At 43.9% G+C, this 18,801-nt stretch overlaps 1 long non-coding RNA gene across 1 annotated transcript in view; it reads right to left on the bottom strand.

Annotated features, from left to right (window-relative positions):
• The window catches only part of LOC139756568 (uncharacterized), a 512,804-nt gene that overhangs the window by 23,912 nt on the left and 470,091 nt on the right, over positions 1-18,801 (bottom strand). Inside the window, exon 3 of the long non-coding RNA XR_011714384.1 lies at positions 16,854-16,946. This is a non-coding gene — a long non-coding RNA (uncharacterized lncRNA). The remainder of the gene's footprint in view (positions 1-16,853; positions 16,947-18,801) is intronic.

The following is an 18,801-nucleotide window of genomic DNA, read 5'->3' as shown; positions in this document are numbered from 1 at the left end:
TTACAAGACTTTACGGCGTAATTAACGATAAAGTGTAAAAAAAAAATCAATCTCCTAATTGTACTTGATCCAAATTACCAGTTAATGACGCTAAATAACCTCGTTTCAAAAATGGGGATGAAAACCTTTCCTTATGATTCAAAAAAAAAAAAAAAAAATTGATTGGGGCATAAAATTAAATCTTCCGAAAAACCGAACTATTGCCTCTATCAAGGGGGTGACCTAACCACAGCATTTAAGTCTTTAAAACCAGTCTGATGGTGGTAACAGTGAAGAGGTCTTCGAAAAAAAAACACAAAAAAACGCAAGGGCAGAACAAACCAGAAGCAACAGTATGAAATATAAGCTAAGGGACGTGTTAGGAGACATATGCAAAGACGTACTTTTATAGCATAAGAGTAATGGACGAATGGAATATACTGAATGATGAAGTTTATCAGCACACTGAGGTTTAAAACACTGCATGACAGCAGTGAAAGTTGACAGGAGATGGGGGGGTTGTCCCAAGAGTGCACACCTCCACTCCCTGCATCGCAGAAATAATTACAAATAGGGAATTCCACAAAAGGGGGTGGCGCCCCACGACCATGGAGCACCCCCCCCCCCCTTCCCATAACTCGCAAATAGGTCATTAAGCAAGAACAATGCTCAATACCACTGTGTAATTTGTGTATGCGCGTACCTGTCTGTGTCTTTGTGTGTCTGTGCGCCTGTGTGTTTCACGTCTGCCTCGTGTCTTTCTGCCTCTGTCTGCCTCTCCTTATACATCTCTCTCTCTCTCTCTCTCTCTCTCTCTCTCTCTCTCTCTCTCTCTCTCTCTCTCTCTCTCTCTCCTTTCTTTTTTTCATTCTGCCTATAATTTCCTTGCTCATCATAAACTCCATTACTGAACACGTTTTCTTCGCAATTTACTGCAAGTAATCAATTCATTTGACTGATAAATCACTCGTGAACTTGACAATTTACTCCTGATTATGGCCTTCAGCCACGGTGTCACATTTCCTCTTCCATGAAGGCAGTCTCTGATGCATGCGGTAAATGCACGTATGAAGCACAACGCAGTCGAGAATTACAAAATACTCCGGGGAGGCAAAATGGATTTATTCCCGTGTAGAACACGACGCAAAGTGAGAAGAAATTGCACACTGGAAACGGGAGGGAGGGAGGGAGGGAGGGGAGGGAGGAAGAGAGAGTGAGAGAGAGAGAGAGTGTTTGTGTGTGTTTGTGTGTGTGTGTGTGTGTGTGTGTGTGTGTGTGTGTGTGTGTGTGTTAAAAGGAATCAATCACACCAATCCCTCGAATCACAGAACCACATGTCCGGGAGTCATAAAGAGCGTCGTTCATCGTGAGGATTTTGGAATTCATGTCTCGGTTCGAGTCTGTAAATGAACTTTCCTGGGGCTTGCAAGTACACTCGGCGATATACACTGGAAATTAGAAACTGAATCCACAGTCTGGAATTACATTTTTGAGGAGCACAGAACCAGCCTTCTCAATTATGTGTGTATTTCTTTAATGGCATAATGGATGAAGGGATATATATATATATATATATATATATATATATATATATATATATATATATATATATATATATATATATATATATATATATATATATCCCAGCTTACCTAAGGTAATCATTTGCAGACTATTATCAAAGAAGTGGATGAATAACTGGGTGAACTGTTGGACGTCTGGAACCTTTCCGGTACTGAAACACAAGACTAGTTTGTTTCACAGGTCGTGACGCTGACCACCACACCACGGAGACTCTCACATCCAAACTCTTTCTGAACACCTATCTAATCTCACTATTCCAGCGCCTCCTTCCTGTCACTAACTGACATACAACTTCCACAAGCACCCTTCCAGTCCCTCTGGAACGTCTTCCAGTGGTTCTTTGACCGCGTTTCACATCATCTTTCTAATACTCCTCGAGCACCCTGTGAGTATTGCCCCCTTCTTCCCTACTGAAAACCTACCAGCATTCTTTATGGATCACTCGAAGTGACAATTAAAATGCTGCGTTTCTTGAAAGAAAATCATTTTGATACAGAGGATCGGTTGTAATTCTCTCTCTCTAAAAAAAAAAGAAACATCTTTTTCGTATTTTTTTGGGAATTCCTTTATCAAAAAAAGTTCTTGCACCCTTATCTGCTCCTCAGTCAAGGTTTATAAGTTATCCTCGAAATCATTCAGTTTCGTTACTAAAACTTTTTATTTTTTTACTTTCTTGAAAGAACGTTTCGTTTCTCATGACCACAGCCATTTCCAAAGCCACCCCACCGTTCTCAAAAGTAAGTGTTGCCCAACTTCTTAGTTCCTTTTACAGAACTTCTAAACTCTTATGAGTATATCTGTGTAACAGAGCTTCCTCCTCGTACACCGAGAATATGCGATTCAAAATATCCATTCAATCTTGTCTTACTTTACTTCAAACCCTCTACCCACATACACACACTTCCAGCACTGGACCCCTTCCCCCCAAAAAATGGGATACCCCCACCTCGATCTTCCAGTCTCCCATCGTCCAGTGGAGTCTAATTAGTATGCGAGAAGTGACAGCCGGAAGCGGTGGCCTAATACACACTAAAAATAATGCTCCCTCGTATTTCTCACTCCTATAATTTTCTGCGGGGCTAATTATACTCCCTCCTCGGCACAGCGGTATACAAAATGGCTTAACAACTGACAGAAAATATCCTCTCCTCTACCATTTCCACTCGTTCAGCCTTCTTAAAAGGTCCATCAGACGAAGGGAAACTGCAAGCGGTTTCCTCCGAAGTCTCCGATGAACATAATTTCAAATACATTCATGCGTGTGTGTGTGTGTGTGTGTGTGTGTGTGTGTGTGTGTGTGTGTGTGTGTGTGTGTCGGATTATCCAATAATCTCTTAACTTTTAACTAGATCTGTACTTACGGTGATCATTGACCGAATGATTACCCCGCGTATCTCTTATAACTTTGCTAATGATTTACAGGAGATTGGATCGAGTACAACCACACATGAGAAAACTGCAACAAATTTACAGGAAAAAAAAAAAAAACGCTTTAGGAACAAGAGGAATTTCTTTGCAATAATAATTTGTTACTGATTATATAGATGACGAAAGTTGTGACATTCTGTTGCCACCTTAAACGATATATTTCCGCACGAAATGAGATCGAACTCGTGGTAGTGCGATGGCTCTTTCTGTGTCGTGGTTTCAAAGGCTCGCATATGTGGTCAGCTCCTTTGGATCAGAGGAAAAAAGATTAAGTGATGGGTTGAACAACGTCTCCGCTTGGCAGACAGAAGCCCAGCATTCTACTTCCCTCGTAAATATCCTTTCTGATTTCTTTTTTTTCTGAATTCTTCCGTTTATTCTTTATTCCTTATCTTCCAGGTTGTCCCTGGGACAAAGATTCTTACCTTTCACTCACAACAACGCCACCTAGAAGAGTCCGGAATAGTGAACTTCAGTTCAAAGCAAACATCGCCTCATATTCCTACGATGTCAACTCTTATTGGGAATATAAATCAACATTTTCTAAATCAAGAATCGTTATCAGCGTCGACTGATATAACATCAATTTCATCGACAGACCAAGGGGGCGCGCGCAGTGAATGCTGATGAGGAAAACGTACTGGTGGGTGCTGATGGCGAGGTATCTACACCGAACATAAACACGTCGTCAATGCAGATGCTCATCATGGACGGACACCCAATTACTGACAGGACATCTGGGGGGGGGGGGGGGTCATCCCGAACACCTGTCCACACCTGCGATAAGAGATGAGTGGCGATGGTGGTGGTGTCGACATCTGGGGGCTATCCATGAATCTAGAGATGCTATACATCATGAGAGCGAGCTAGCTTTAAATATATGCCTTCGGAAATGATTGGCGACATCACCTTTGAATACATTCCACTTGGCCCTTAATAATTGTCATCATGACTGATACAATTATATATATATATATATATATATATATATATATATATATATATATATATATATATTATCCCTGGGGATAGGGGAGAAAGAATACTTCCCACGTATTCCCTGCGTGTCGTAGAAGGCGACTAAAAGGGGAGGGAGCGGGGGGCTGGAAATCCTCCCCTCTCAATTTTTTTTTTTTTTTTAATTTTCCAAAAGAAGGAACAGAGAAGGGGGCCAGGTGAGGATATTCCCTCAGTGGCCCAGTTCTCTGTTCTTAACGCTACCTCGCTAACGCGGGAAATGGCGAATAGTTTGAAAAAAAAAAAAAAAAAAAAAAATATATATATATATATATATATATATATATATATATATATATATATATATATATATATATATATATATATATATATATATATATATATCCTTATAACCTACACTCCTATGGATATACCAGAGTATATAATATAGATATACGACAAATTATCCTAATACGAAACACCGAAAAGACTTATAAAACGACACGATTCTTGAGGGTCGATTTTATATGACGTGACGAGATTAATTAAGCTTGAAAGTATCACCGGCCCGAGATGTATATATCAATTATGATAAGCAAGCAATTAGATCTTCATCTGTTACGTGTGTGTGTCCTTGATGGGAACAGACGACAGGTAACACACACACACCTGTTAATTGATCATTTCCGGTAATTATGGTAATGGATACGCCGAGAGGTCCTGTACGATTTGACGGAAAAAAATAGAGTAATTGCAGATAAGTATTGATGAGTAATTGCCATAGCAAATGAGTAGTTGATGAGTAACTGGTGTAGGAAATGTTTCGAGATGAATTATAGGAGCCAAAGCCTTTCTTATCTATAACTCTTTTCGTCTGAGAAACTTCCACTATAAGGAATTACCCAGACATACATATATCATTATTACCGTCATTACTATTATTATCATAATTATCATGATCATCAATCTACAACCCCAAGGCCATTTTCAAGGGGTCCTTGCCCCTTCGCGGTCGCGCTCCAACTAGGGAGGGAGGGGGAAGTGTGCGGTTATGTGGGGCTCCTTTTGAGGCTGTATTCATTACGTCTGCCGAAGGTGATGCTGCCTCCCCGAAGATGACTCCTCCGCTTGCGGTTTTATCATTGCCAGAACGAATAAGGAGGAGAAGAAGAAGAAAAAAGATAAAAGTTATAATTAGAGGCATCAAGTCACCATCATCGTCAAACGCTGTCCCTGGCATTATCATCACCATCTCATCATCAACATCACCATCATCACCATCGCAAGGAAAAAAGAACACACACACACACACACACACACACACACACACACACACACACACGTTAAGAGAACGAATAATGAAAACGGAAGGATAGAGATAAGAATCCGTTGAAAATCAAAGACAGAAATGAGAATAAGAAAAAAAAAAAAGACAAGAGTTTTAGAGATAAATACCAAAGGAGGGGGAGAGGAGAGAGAGAGAGAGAGAGAGAGAGAGAGAGAGAGAGAGAGAGAGAGAGAGAGAGAGAGAGAGAGAGAGAGGCAGGGAGAAAACAGTTCGGCGGCAGCAGCAGCAGCAGCAGACACAAGAGGCCCCTTGGCGGATGGGATGCGAAGGTAGGATCATCACGCCCTGGGGAGCACGGACCTCCGCCCGTGACGAGGAACCAGGGGAGGGATGGGGCTGCTGCCCGCCTGCCTTGCGGAATAGTAACTCAGCCAAATGGAACTGGAAGAATTCCACGGCGATGCGCGATAGAAAATTTATGACAGCGGATGGAAGATGGATAATAGGAGGAGAGCCAGGATTATCATGGGGTATACGTCTTGGGAGACGGGGGCAGGGCAGGATGTAAGGAAGAGGGGGAGGGAGGAGATGGGGATGGTATGGTCAGGGGTAGGGGGGGGGAAGTAAGTCCTATCATAAGGTATGATAGTGAACTCAGGACAGATCGAGTGATAGAAGAGATTGTATAGATGATTATAGAAGATGTCCCGAATGAGAATATTACGTTAAGAGGGGAAGAATGCTATAGCGCCACGAGTACAGACAATTTGTTATAGCAGGGGCTACCAAAACGTTTACCGGAACAGAACATTGCTGAAGAACTGTTCTAGATGTGCACCGCGCACGTGAAAGGTGTTGATAGGCAGATCCAACCCCAAGTGTAGAGGGACAGAGGTGTGTTCGGAGGTCACAGTGATGATACAAGATGGTAAGGTGGCATAGATAAGAAGGGGATGGAAAGGGGGAAGGTATCAAGAGATGACTGAAAGAGAAGAGTGATAGAGAGAGAGAGAGAGATGCGATAAGGGCAGTGAGCTGGTACGATAACCTGATGATAACAAAGAATGGAGAAGAGAAGCCAAATGAATATACTAGGGAAAAGCAAAAGACGGGAATAAATGTAAGGGGGGAGGGGATTAAAAGCAAGAATAAACGCAGGAATACATAAGACAGAACGAGAATAAACGTAGGCAGGCATAATACAGAGAATAAACCGTAATATATACGACAGACAGCCCAGAAATACGTAGCACTCCCGCCCCTAACCCCCGAACCCCCCACACAACCACCGCCAGGCATTTTCTACTTCAGAGAGAAAAATGCTTCCAGATTACGACTGGGCAAATATCATGATTTTTTTAAATGGCAACTTTTCTACACATGAGAATGAGAACGATTTGCATATCCGGCACATTCAATTTTCTTTTCATATTCCCGTAGGTTTGAGCAGGTCTCTGCAGCGGGGACTGTTAAGCTAAGAAGATAGCGAGGGGAAAAAAAAAAAAAAAAAAAAAACGCCACACGAATAAGCAATGAGATCCACCATTTCTCACGAAGAGGCGCCGTAAGATGGTAATTGCCTTGTCACAGGCGATGGACGACCGGTAGTTATGATACGTGTGATCAAATCAGGTTTTACGTTCAAGAAAATATTGTCGTAAATGTCGCTCTCTTTTATTTCAAGACCCCAAATCCAGCAATAATTTTTTTTTGTCTTTTTAATCTGTATGACGAAGAACTGTCATGGTTCACCTGTCATTCTCATCGCACTAAAAAAAAAAGGCCAATCTCTCTCTCTCTCTCTCTCTCTCTCTCTCTCTCTCTCTCTCTCTCTCTCTCTCTCTCTCTCTTTTATCCGTCTTTTTCATTCCTCTTTCTCTCTTCGTCTCTGTGCATCTGTATACCTCTCTGCTCTTTCTCTTTTTCTCTTTCTTTCTTCAGCGATATCTCGCCACCTACGCCCCTCTCTCCATGGCCCTCCCTTCTCCCCCCCTCCTCCTCCCGAGTCGAACAGACGGAGACGCCCTTACACCGGGGCTCCCCCCTTCAACGACCTAACGGCGGACAGATGGTGTGCACGGGGACGTCAGGTGGCTCACTACACGCACAGAGACGGCAGCTGGCTCTCTACACAAGAGATGGGGGCAGCTGGTTCACTGGAGGGCAAAATGCTTAACCACCTTCACCCTATTTATATACAAGCCTGCGTGATGTGTGAGACGCTATAGACGTTGGCTTCTACTCGCATCCCTACACATATAATGATGTGGAGAGCTGAGCTGGTAGGTGGTATATCGCTTACAACCCCCCCGCCGTTAGGCAGGGGCTACGCACTTGGGCTAACAAGTGTACGCACGCTCCCCCTATAAGGGGGAAAATGCATACAAGTGTAAGAGATCTGCTTTCAATTCAATGCGTGTGTGTATGTGTGTGTGTACTGACGATGGTGGGCAGTGCTGATTGGACAGTTTGGGTGGAATGGCTGGAAATGACTGTTGTATTGGGCTGGCAGGAGGGAAAGAGGACCCTGTGCATAACCGGTGGATGGTGAAGGGTTGAGGAGGACTTGTTTGTGGAGGTCTGGCGAGGACTGGCAGTGGTGGGGGGGAAGAGGAGATATTTACAGTCTATCAGTGGGGAGGTCAGCGGGGAAGGACTAAGTGCATCCACAGGCGTCTCCATCCACCATTCTCCCCTCCCCTTTCCACATATCACACTCTCATCCACCTCCATCTCCGTCCATCTCTCTTAATACCTCCTTCAGCCTCCTCTTCATCTTCCGTCCTCCTCTCTCGTTCTTCTCAATCCTGTGAGTAACTTGTTTACTGTCTGTGACCACAGGTTGAAGGCATTTCTCCCCGTACCAAGGACTTGAGCCAGGGAACTTCCACATGGGGAGTTACTCACGGTACAAAATGAGCGAAAGGTGGCAACGAATATTGAAAGAGTGAGAACCAGGAATCTATTCTGCTTCGGATAAGTCTCGGCAGCGACTTCTTCAGGAGAACGAAACGAGATGACGAAGGAATCAATTCCTTCCTCCTGGTTTTCGGTCTTCGTAGGAAGCTTCCAATACATCAATCTGTGGTTACTTACAACCCGTCCTCTGAAATATATCAATCCCTAGTTACTCACAACTCGTCCTCTGAAATATATCAATCGCTGGCTACTTACAACCCGTCCTCTGACGGGAGTGGAGTACAGCAACAACATCTCTTCTCCAACATCATAAATTAGTGTCTTTTTTTTTCATTCATAACCCATCACTACCCCTTAGACAGTCTCTCGTTTATCATCACTGTCTCCTGCGTCTACGATGGGTTGGGGGGGTACGGGAAAAGCCGAGAGATGAGATGCGTCTTCCCTTATGAAGCCGTAAGGGCGCCTGGGGCACACAGACAGCATAAGAAACCCCACCGACGGGGTCATCAGCGTGTAGCACTATCTGGGCCGGCTGCTCTGTATATCACCGGCTTCAGCTTATAAGATGAGAGCATCAGCTGGAGGATATTCATATATTACGTGATTCCCGTAATACCATTGTATATAGGGAGATCTCCATAGTTTCTGCAAAGGCTCGTAGCAGGCGAGCGCTTCCACGCCGCTCTCGGGAAAGGATTAGGTGCAACAATAGCTCCTGAAAGATATCGGAAATTACGGATTCTGTAAGATATGAGTCTGGAGGAACACGAGGGAGGGAACCCAACCAACCTCCGGAGAAACTTTGGGCCGACGTGATTAAGGAGAATGTCTCGAGACATGATGTATAGGAGGGCATTAGGTGAGGCAGCTTCCTTCATGCCCTCCCTCCTCTCTCTCTCTCTCTCTCTCTCTCTCTCTCTCTCTCTCTCTCTCTCTCTCTCTCTCTCTCTCTCGAGGAATTTGGCTTATGGTGTGTGTGTTTGTGTGGCATTTGTCCGTGTTTGTACCTCATTCCGGTTCATTCTTTGTGGTTTACGATCCATCATCGTCTACATCATCTGCGTGGTTGAAAGGTCATGGGATGGATGGATTCGGGAGCCTAAACATGTCCGCCAAGGAGTTAATTCTTCTGCACTGACTGCAGGCAAACTATTTACAGGCAGATTCTTGCTATCGAGAGGTCTTCCGTCTATCTCCATCATGTTCTTTCCCCATCTTTACCTCTATCATACTAAAAGCAGCTTGAGGGAGAAGAAAGAGGACTGGATAAAGAGGATAAGGACGAACAAAGGGTAAGGGATGATGAGGGGGAAAGATATGAATAACGAACAATAATACATCCTTCAAGAAACTTAGAAAATGGATTAACACTTCCTTACATACTATTTCATAATATGTACGATATTTCTTTAATGAATCCCAATGGTTTTCTTGGTCTGTTGTCATAGTAATTATCTATTATCAAGGGAATCAGCTAAAGAATATGTGTGTGTGTGTGTGTGTGTGTGTGTGTGTGTGTGTCTTTATCGTCCCACTTGCCGGAGAAATCACGAAGCTTACCCTTATCTTTTATGCCAACAATAACAATTTGAAAAGATAACGAAGACATGTCGAATACATAACTTTTACTCCCGTTCGTCTGTAAACAGGCTAAAAGTGGCAACTAAAATACTTACTCATTACGTGCAGTGTTTGCCCTCACAAGCTTAACAAAATTTATATAAACTTTACGCCCTGAAATATACATAAAAGTACTAGCTAGATCTCCCCATTTGGCATTCACGCCTCCAATGGTGACAAGATACAGAATAAACCTTTTAGTTACGTACTTTTATAGACAAAGGAACTGCGACATTAAAGATTCTGGTCACATATGCTAAAATTCTTCCCTCACTGATGAAGACTGAAGTGACGGTGTCTTAATTACCTATAGACGCCAGCGTGTTAGAGCGAATGGAGAATATATATATGCTCGTAGAAGAAAGATGTGTACAGAAATGATCCTTCTTCAGGTAATTGTTTCCGTAAAGTGAAGCGAAATAAGGCTTGCAGAAATCTTTAAAGAGAGAGCGCAAGACTTGAGTTGAAGGAACGTATTTCGTTTGTAAGAACGAACGCAATGGGACACGTCATCCCATTAAAAGCTTCCAACGTCGTCACTAGTTTTACACAAGTATTTGAGAGAGAGAGAAAAAAAAAAGGAACCATCATGTATGTTCTTCCTATCAATGCTTCTCCAACCTCCGCGTTATCGTCACTGTTCTATTATCCCCACTACCTTCTCTTAATCCCCTCACGAATATCCACTAATCGCCGGCCCTGGAAACTTTATTGGTTTAATCAGCGAGGAGGGAGTGGTTATCCCCCGGAGCTGGAAATCCAGTTAGCCCACAAGATGGCAAAGAAATGTATGTAATTCCGTGAGAGACGCCATCAAAGGGCCTCCTTTACCTGGGTCAGGTGCGATGATACATTAGTCCAGATTAACCAAACTGGAAGGAACCCGAGTGGTGAGTGGAGAGCCTTCCAGCAGTTTTCACCGCGTCTGGAAGGGCCCCATTTTCTGTTGAAGCCCGAAGAGAGACGCTATTCTGGAGATACTCGAGAGCCCGTCGTTAAAACCGTCTGCATTAACCAAACTAAAGGAGTCGACCTCAGAGACGTAACTTCAGTAATTTCATCTTGTCCTTGATGGTTCAAATATACCTTTTTTTTCCCCCCCCCATCCTTTAAGTATCCTGCCACACTTCCTAAAACTCTCGAGCCATTTCTTTCAGGAGAAAAAAAAGTGGGAAGATCTTCCTGTATGTGTTTTAAACTTATGGCTGCCTGCAACACATTTGTTTCGACCTTTGGAGGCGCAATACACGCTTTTGTTTTATGCTGGGCTGTCTTTCTGAACACCATATATTTTTTCTTTTCTTAGTCGCATCCGAATTCTCTCTTCCAATGTTTTTTTCTCAATTACTTGTCATTCATTTCTTTCCACATGTCTTCATACTTTCTCAAAGAATAATATCCTTATGGTTAATTGAGTATGTATATATATATATATATATATATATATATATATATATATATATATATATATATATATATATATATACATTATGTAAATCTTGGCTAATAAACTAAAATAAAATCTTAACCCATAAACACTGGAAGTTCAAATACCGAAGATATATGCAAAGAAAAAAAAGTATCAATTACTTTGAACACGCCAAAGATGTAACAGGATCTTGTAGCACTCTTTAGGTACTGGGCGCTGCCCTTTTTAGGAAAGGTTTTCGTATCTCCACAAACCACCTAATGACCACTTCAGGCCAGATGATAACAGGCATTTTGATGTAATGGCGAAGGGATTCTGGTTCCCATTGTACTCCAGCTCCTAATTATAACCGTAAGGGAAAGACGACTGTGGATAAATATATCTTCTTTTTTTTCTCTCCTTCTTTAAGCCTCACAGCCTCGGTTCCTTTTGTATCAGACATGTGTGAGAACCTTTAAAGAGGAGCAAACTGAGAGATATGTACATTTTTCCCTTCATTTTCTTGTCTGTTTACAGACGTCACTCGAGTCGTAAGTCTTGTGGTAATTACTTCCGAGAGAACGATGTAAGACAGATGCCCAAGGGAGTCTCGAGAGCTGAGGTGCCTCAAAGACCAACCAGGTAAAGGAGGGGATTTTTATGCTAATTTCTCCGGCATTATGCTTTTGTGTGTGTGTGTGTGTGTGTGTGTGTGTGTGTGTGTGGGTGTGTGTGTGTGTGTGTGTGTTCGGGAAGGACTCGGCAGGCTGCATAAGAAGTTGTCATTTGGAGCTCCGAGATGAGAATTTGCTTGAGTGATGTCCGAACGAAATTTATGTGATCTTTTATATCTAAGTTTCCGCCCCAGTGTGTGTGTGTGTGTGTGTGTGTGTGTGTGTGTGTGTGTGTGTGTGTGTGATTGGAGACGTCAACAGTGGTTTGCTGGGACTTGTTAACACATAGATGTGGACACTGTGCGATCGAAGAGCTGCACCCCTTACCATACCAACATCAGAACCACTGAATAAATGTTTATTGGGCTTCAATTACTTATGTGTGAACCACTGAATCACTGTAATCCAAGCGGTATGAACCCACTCAGTGTACGTGACCCCACTGAATCACTCGATGTAAGTGACTGTTCCCCATGTAAATCCCCTCCAAGTGTGCGCGACCCCCTTAAATCACTTGCTCTAAGTGGTCTGCACACCAACCCACCCCACCCCCTCAACTAACCCACCCCACCTATGGCGTGTGCCTCCTTGAGTCACTACACTTCCCCCAACATCTGTTACTTCCCCGGGCCCTGGAGCGCCTCTGACATTTGACCAGAAACAGGAAAAGATTTGTCCCGAGTTACTCCTCGTGTTTTTTGGGCTGCCCTTCACCAGAGGATGACGGTGGCACTCTGCCCAGACTTTTTTGGCCAATCTCTCCCCCTCCCTCGTAGGCCTCCGTGTCTCCCCTCTATCCCTCCCACTTCCTCTCACCCTCCCGCCTGCCCCTTCCCTGCTCTCCCCCTACCCTCCCTCACTTCATCTACACGCGTGACAAGCGAAAGGAGGAGAAGAACCAGCCATTGTGTCTCGTTTCTTTAGCCAGGCAACAATTAAGAGCGAGAGGCTCTTGTTTCGACATATTTTTCTTATGGACGTCTTGAGGAAGATGTCTACCCTTTCCGTTCCGAATGGCTTTTGTTTTATGGATTCAGTCCTCAGTGGGGTATATATATGTTCTCATCGTCATCGGTTTGCCTAAAGTTTCATTTCTTACATTACGGGGAGATGAGGCGGCCAGATGTGGAAGATGAACAAGAGCATAAAACGGATTAATCTTAAAAAAAAAGACAAGAAATAAAAAGACGTTTCCATCAGGCTCTTTCCCTTTTTTTTGGGAGGGTGCCTCTGATTCATCCCATCCTCGCTCCCAGGAACCGTCTGTGCCCATTTCGGCTGGGGTTTAGCCAGTTCATTTCCCTCCTCCATTAGTCGAAAAACACACGTCCAAATCCACCCCTAGTTCCTCCAGTACTCCTCTTAACTACGTGTCTTCCGCGTCGCCCTCTCCTTCTCTCCTCCTGTATCTTCCTCATTTGCAACGGTTATATTTTCCAATTCCGGTCTTCACCTGCTTCCCAGTTCGTTTTCTTTCCTCCTCTTTCGTCACCATGTTTGTGTCTATGATTCGACTCTTCCTACCGTCGTATTCCCATCTCCTTATATCCCCCCAGAGTCCGTAGCTCTCCCGATTATTCCTCCCCTCCTCCTCTTCCTCCTCTCTGGTGTGTGAGTTCCCGTCTAGCGCTCCATGTGTACATGTTCCAGACTGCTGCCGCTGGTAATGGAGAGGCCCGTCGCCATATCTCCCCCCGCGCCTCCCAGGGAACCAGTGCACGCCAGGCACTGTACAGGGTCGCCCCCACACTGATGGTTACCAAACGCACGTACACTGGTGCCATGTCCTGGTATCTCCTTTTGCTTGGTCGCGTATTCCGCTGTCCTCGTATTGATTCGCTAACGTTCTACGTACATGGTCTCCTCCTCTCTGGAAGCCACAAGACTTCAAGACTATCACGTCTTAAAACCATATTTCCTTGCTCGTGCGACAACTCGTATCGTTTTGTTTCAGTTACTCTCTTTTTTTTGTTTTCTTTTCCAGTCGCATTCTATTTTCCAAAAAGCTCATCATCGACGAATCTATACTACTACTCTCTCTCTCTCTCTCTCTCTCTCTCTCTCTCTCTCTCTCTCTCTCTCTCTCTCTCTCTCTCTCTCTCTTCCAGGAGAGTGTTTGCTCACGCTTAATTCTTACCATCTTCACTCTGTTAGATCTTCGGCCCCCAGGAGCTCCCTGCAGCCGGTGCTTAAGCACCTTTAACTAACGCGCGACACAGCCATATCAGGGAGGAATGCCCCCAGGAACTCGAGGGGTTAATCCACACAGGGGAAGGGGGTCTCTTAAAGGGGCTGTGGGCGTCTTGTCTGAGCCAGCTGTCGGCTGGGACGTGCACACCGCCTTTGCTAGCCAGCCTCAAGCCTCGCAGGGCCGCCCAGGGCAGATGGTATACCTTATAAGGTAAACCAAACGAAGAAAATGGCGGATCTGTAACGACGTTATCTATGGCTGAAGGAGGGAGGGAGGGGGGTGCTGTTAAGGGTCACCTCTGGTCCCTGCCTCAGGTTAGGTCATCATCTGGAAAAAGAGAGAGTCGACGGTCGTCATCTATATACTCAGTTCAGCGATCGTCCACAGATGTCTCGCTCTCAGGGACATCTTCCAGGAGGCTCTAAAGGGGTGGGTAAGGGGGGGGGGGGTAGTGCCAGGGGTTAAGGGTCATTTAGGGAATTCCGAATCGAGGGGAATTATCTACATTTCTCTCAAGGTGATCATCGACGGAGGGAGGGGGGCGCTGGAGCTCGGGGTGTCATCTTAAAGTTTTCGAAGTTATAGGTCGCCAAGGAGCGAGTCGAGCCAGGGGTTATCTACAGGAGGCCAAGGGCTATATAAAACGCAACCTCAGGTCAAGGGCAGCCGAGGTTAGGGAGCTGTCCGGAGGAAGCGTCAGCTCACGAGGGTCCTCCATCTCGTGGTGGTCTGCGGACATAGAGGGTTGAGGGAGGGCCATCTGGGAATATCTGAGGTCAGGAGTTAAAGTAGTTTCACAGGTCATCTAAGTGCCTCTCAGGTCAAATGTCCACAAGGGATTTCTGAGGTTAGGGGGGGAGGGGAATCTTAAGAGCATAAGTTGTTGATCATTTACTTGTGTCTCAAATTTAAGGGGTCGTCTGGGATTATCTTACATACGAAATCATCTCAGAAAATCATCTTCAGCTACATTTCAACTTAGACGGCCTCCTAGAGGGGGTCTGAAACCATGGGGTTCATGTGGAGGGGGTCTTAAGTCATGACGAAAACCTTAGGTTAGGAGGCGTGTAAGGTCTGAAGTCTGGGTTAATATCTCGTGGGTGAATCAGCTCAGAAATAGTCCAGTGTGTCTTAAATTCAGAAGATAATATGCTGCCATCGCTCTCGTTATGTGTTAAGGCGATGAGCATCGCAGGTTATCTTATAGGGAGCGTCGTACGTCAGGGGGTCATTTAGTAGAGGTGTCGTACGTCAGAAGGTCGATTAGTAGGGGTGTTGTACGTCAGGAGGGGTTATTTAGTAGGGGTGTCGTACTTCTGGAGGTCATTTTGTAGTGCTGTCGTACGTCTCAGGGAGGTTACCCATTAGAGATGTCGTACGTTACATGTCATCTGGGAGTAGCGTGGTACGTCACGGATCACCTTCTAGGTTTTCCGTGCGTCAAAAGGAACATCTAGTTGGGGGAATCGCACGCCCAAATAGGGTTGTCGTACACCTGTGTCATCTAATAGGTACGTCGTGCGTCAGGGGCATATCATCCGCCAGGATTCACGTGATCGTGTCCACTAACATCGACAATCAAAACCAAAAAGGTCATTCACGAGGTAACGTAACGAATTCACTATATCTCGCATTAGTGAAGCCGTTGTGAAGAGCTAACGAGAGCCTACAGAAATCCTCATTTCTCTTGCTATAAAGCAGTGTATCAGATCCTCTAAAAGAGTTCAGATCGCCTATAATGAAATTCCTTCCCCCACCTGCCGATATAAATACCCCACAAAAAACCCCACAAACACGTATGACTTTCTCCTATATCTCATTCAACATTCGTATATATATATTCTATTAATTTTTTAAAACTATTTATGAACTATTTAGGGAACTCCTCACTCATCCACTGCCATCCTTTATCAAGCGAGCACAAAATCCAATTAAGATCGATTGACAGAGTCCTCCCCTTTCCCAGTTTCATGGCTAAGTCCCGTAGAAAATAGGAGCCGATGCCATACTCTGTCTTTCACCTTCCTCTTATTGTGCAATGAAAATACAAGACGGCATCATCTACAAAGCACAGTTGAGGATGCAAGACAAAGATAAAAGGGGGAGGAGGAGTAGCAGCAGGCGAAGAGAAGCAATCTAGGAAGGATATGAGGAGGAGGTGAAGAGAGGTGATGTAAAAGAAGGTTGTGGTGGTGGCGGTGGTGGTGGTGGTGGAGGAGGTGGAGGAGGAGGCGAAGAAAGAGAGGCGGTGCCGGGGAGAAGCCTTTAGGAACGCCGGCCATCGTGGGTAACCAGTGCGTGACCTTGCTATTTATACGTGCGCGGGGTTGACGCGTTATAGAGCCGCTCCCCGCAACGAAGATAAGGTCGTCAGGAGGTCGGTGATCCTTTAAGGGGAGGAGGAGGAGGAGGAGGAAGGGGAGGAGGCTGGAAGTACGAGGCGTGAGGAGAAAAGGTGAAAAGGATGAGTCTTGGCGAGGAAGATGAAACAGAGTAAGGAATTGAGAGTAAAAAGATAGAATAAGAAAAAGGAGTGTTCTGTGTGGATGGAAGATTAGAGAAGGGTATAAAAAAGGATAGAGGTAAGGCAATGGGTTAAAAGGGATGAATACGGGGGCAATATGTGGTCCCAAAAGTGGAGGCAAGATTCTATTACTGGCAGCATGAGACCAAGAGGTGCCCAGTTCAGGTGAATTCTTTCAAAAAAAAATAAGATCAGTTTAAGCTTAGCATCAAGGACCGCGTATGCAGTGAGAGGGTTTATAGTCTGAACGTTTATAGTCTTAAGAATTATCTGCTCACCTGATGGAAGAACTCAAGATTTTCATCTTCGCTGAGGTGGTTATAACTTGACGTTGACAGCCTTAATGACTCCGGCAGTTGCTGTGCCTCAAGCTGAAATATTCCCCCCAAAGAAAAAAAAAAACATTAAACAATAAGATAGAGATTAATATTGTAAGTTTATATCAAAACACTCAAACAATTTTCTATAACCTTTTAATGTCTATTAATGTTTTCTTTAATAATGTAAGTTATATCAAAACACTCAAACAATTTTCTATAACCTTTTAATGTTTATTAATGTTTTCTTTAATGAAATTCAAAGACTTGTTCAGTGAATGCCGATTTTTTTTTTTTTTGATTTCTATAAATTCTTGTTTTCCTTCATGACCACTTTTCTGTAGATTTTGTGATTCTCTTTTTTATCGAATCTTAAATCATTTTCATTTCCTTTTCATGTGTCTAACCGCTGCCTTCTGAGATTCAGTGGTGTGGGTGAACACGTCGTCAGTTATCCTACCTCGACAGGTGACCCAAGATGAGCCAAATGATACTTCTAACGTTACTCCTGCTTAAAGTAATGTTACTCCTGCTTAAAGTAATGTTACTTCTGCTTAAAGTAATGTTACTCCTGCTTAAAGTAATAATACTTTCATTCCTACCACGGTAACCCAGATCTAAATGACAGTATTAATGGTTACGATAATAACTATAAAAGTAATATAATAATAATAATAATAATAATAATAATAATAATAATAATAATAATAATAATAATAATAATAATAACAACAATAATAATACAAATAATAATAATAATAACAATAATAATAATAGTAATAATAATAATAATAATAATAATAATAATAATAATAATAATAATAATGATAATAATAATAATAAAGAAATCAAGTCATCAACCTAACAATATAGCTTAATTATTTTCTTTCTGTGGCCAAATGAAGAATCAGCCTACAATCTTCACCATCGTCAACAACACCGCCTCCACCACCACCACTATCATCGCAAACGACTAACCCAACCTCCATCGCCAGCATAATCACCACCACTACCACCACCATTACAACCATCACTTGTCTCCACCATCACCATCTTCGCCAGCAACACACCCACACACCCACACACCCCTCAACCAACCCATCCACCTACCCACCCACCCCAGCGAACCGTCCCCAACACTCTCAAAATCCCCAACACCATCAAAATCCCCAACACTATTCGCCACAAATTAAACCTCTACCGAGGTAAGGGATTACTAGTTCCACTCCTGAAGTGATAAGCGGGTGACAGATAATCCCGGAGGCCCCTCGTAGAGCGATGTCGGACTTGAGTGCAATCTACAGTAATTACAAGCGTTTACCAGAGGCACTCCGAGATAACACTCAAGATGTGACATGCACTCGAGAGACTGACATATCCCTGCAGTGGTGGTGGGGAGGGGGGAGGAAAGGGCTTGGGGAGGGAGAGGTGGTAAAGACTCGTAAACTCACATGCTCTTAAGTGGTTGCAACGCACACTTAAAAGGAGTTCGGAGATGGTTGGGGAGGAGGTGGGTGTGATGTGTACACGTGTGTGGGTGTGAGTTGCTAGGCAAGGAGAGGTACGGAGAGAGAGAGAGAGAGAGAGAGAGAGAGAGAGAGAGAGAGAGAGAGAGAGAGAGAGAGAGAGAGAGAGAGAGAGAGAGAGAGAGAGAGAATGATTATCAGTGCACTGGGGAAAAAGAGAAAGACAAAAGGAAAGGAAGGGAGAGGGGAAAAAGATGAAGGAAGACAGAATTCTATACATGGTACTGAAAAATGCTTCACAAGTGCAGTCAACTGTATGTCACACTATACAGCTGTATATACCACTTAATAATCACTAATCACACGACTCTACATACACACGCAGACAAGCGTCCAGTCCACGTACTCTTGCCTCTTCCGTCTCTTTACTTATTCGCGTCGTA

Source organism: Panulirus ornatus, chromosome 22 (assembly GCF_036320965.1).
Source record: "Panulirus ornatus isolate Po-2019 chromosome 22, ASM3632096v1, whole genome shotgun sequence".
In the NCBI taxonomy this organism is placed as follows: domain Eukaryota; kingdom Metazoa; phylum Arthropoda; class Malacostraca; order Decapoda; family Palinuridae; genus Panulirus; species Panulirus ornatus.
This window is presented reverse-complemented; position numbering and strand designations above follow the sequence as displayed.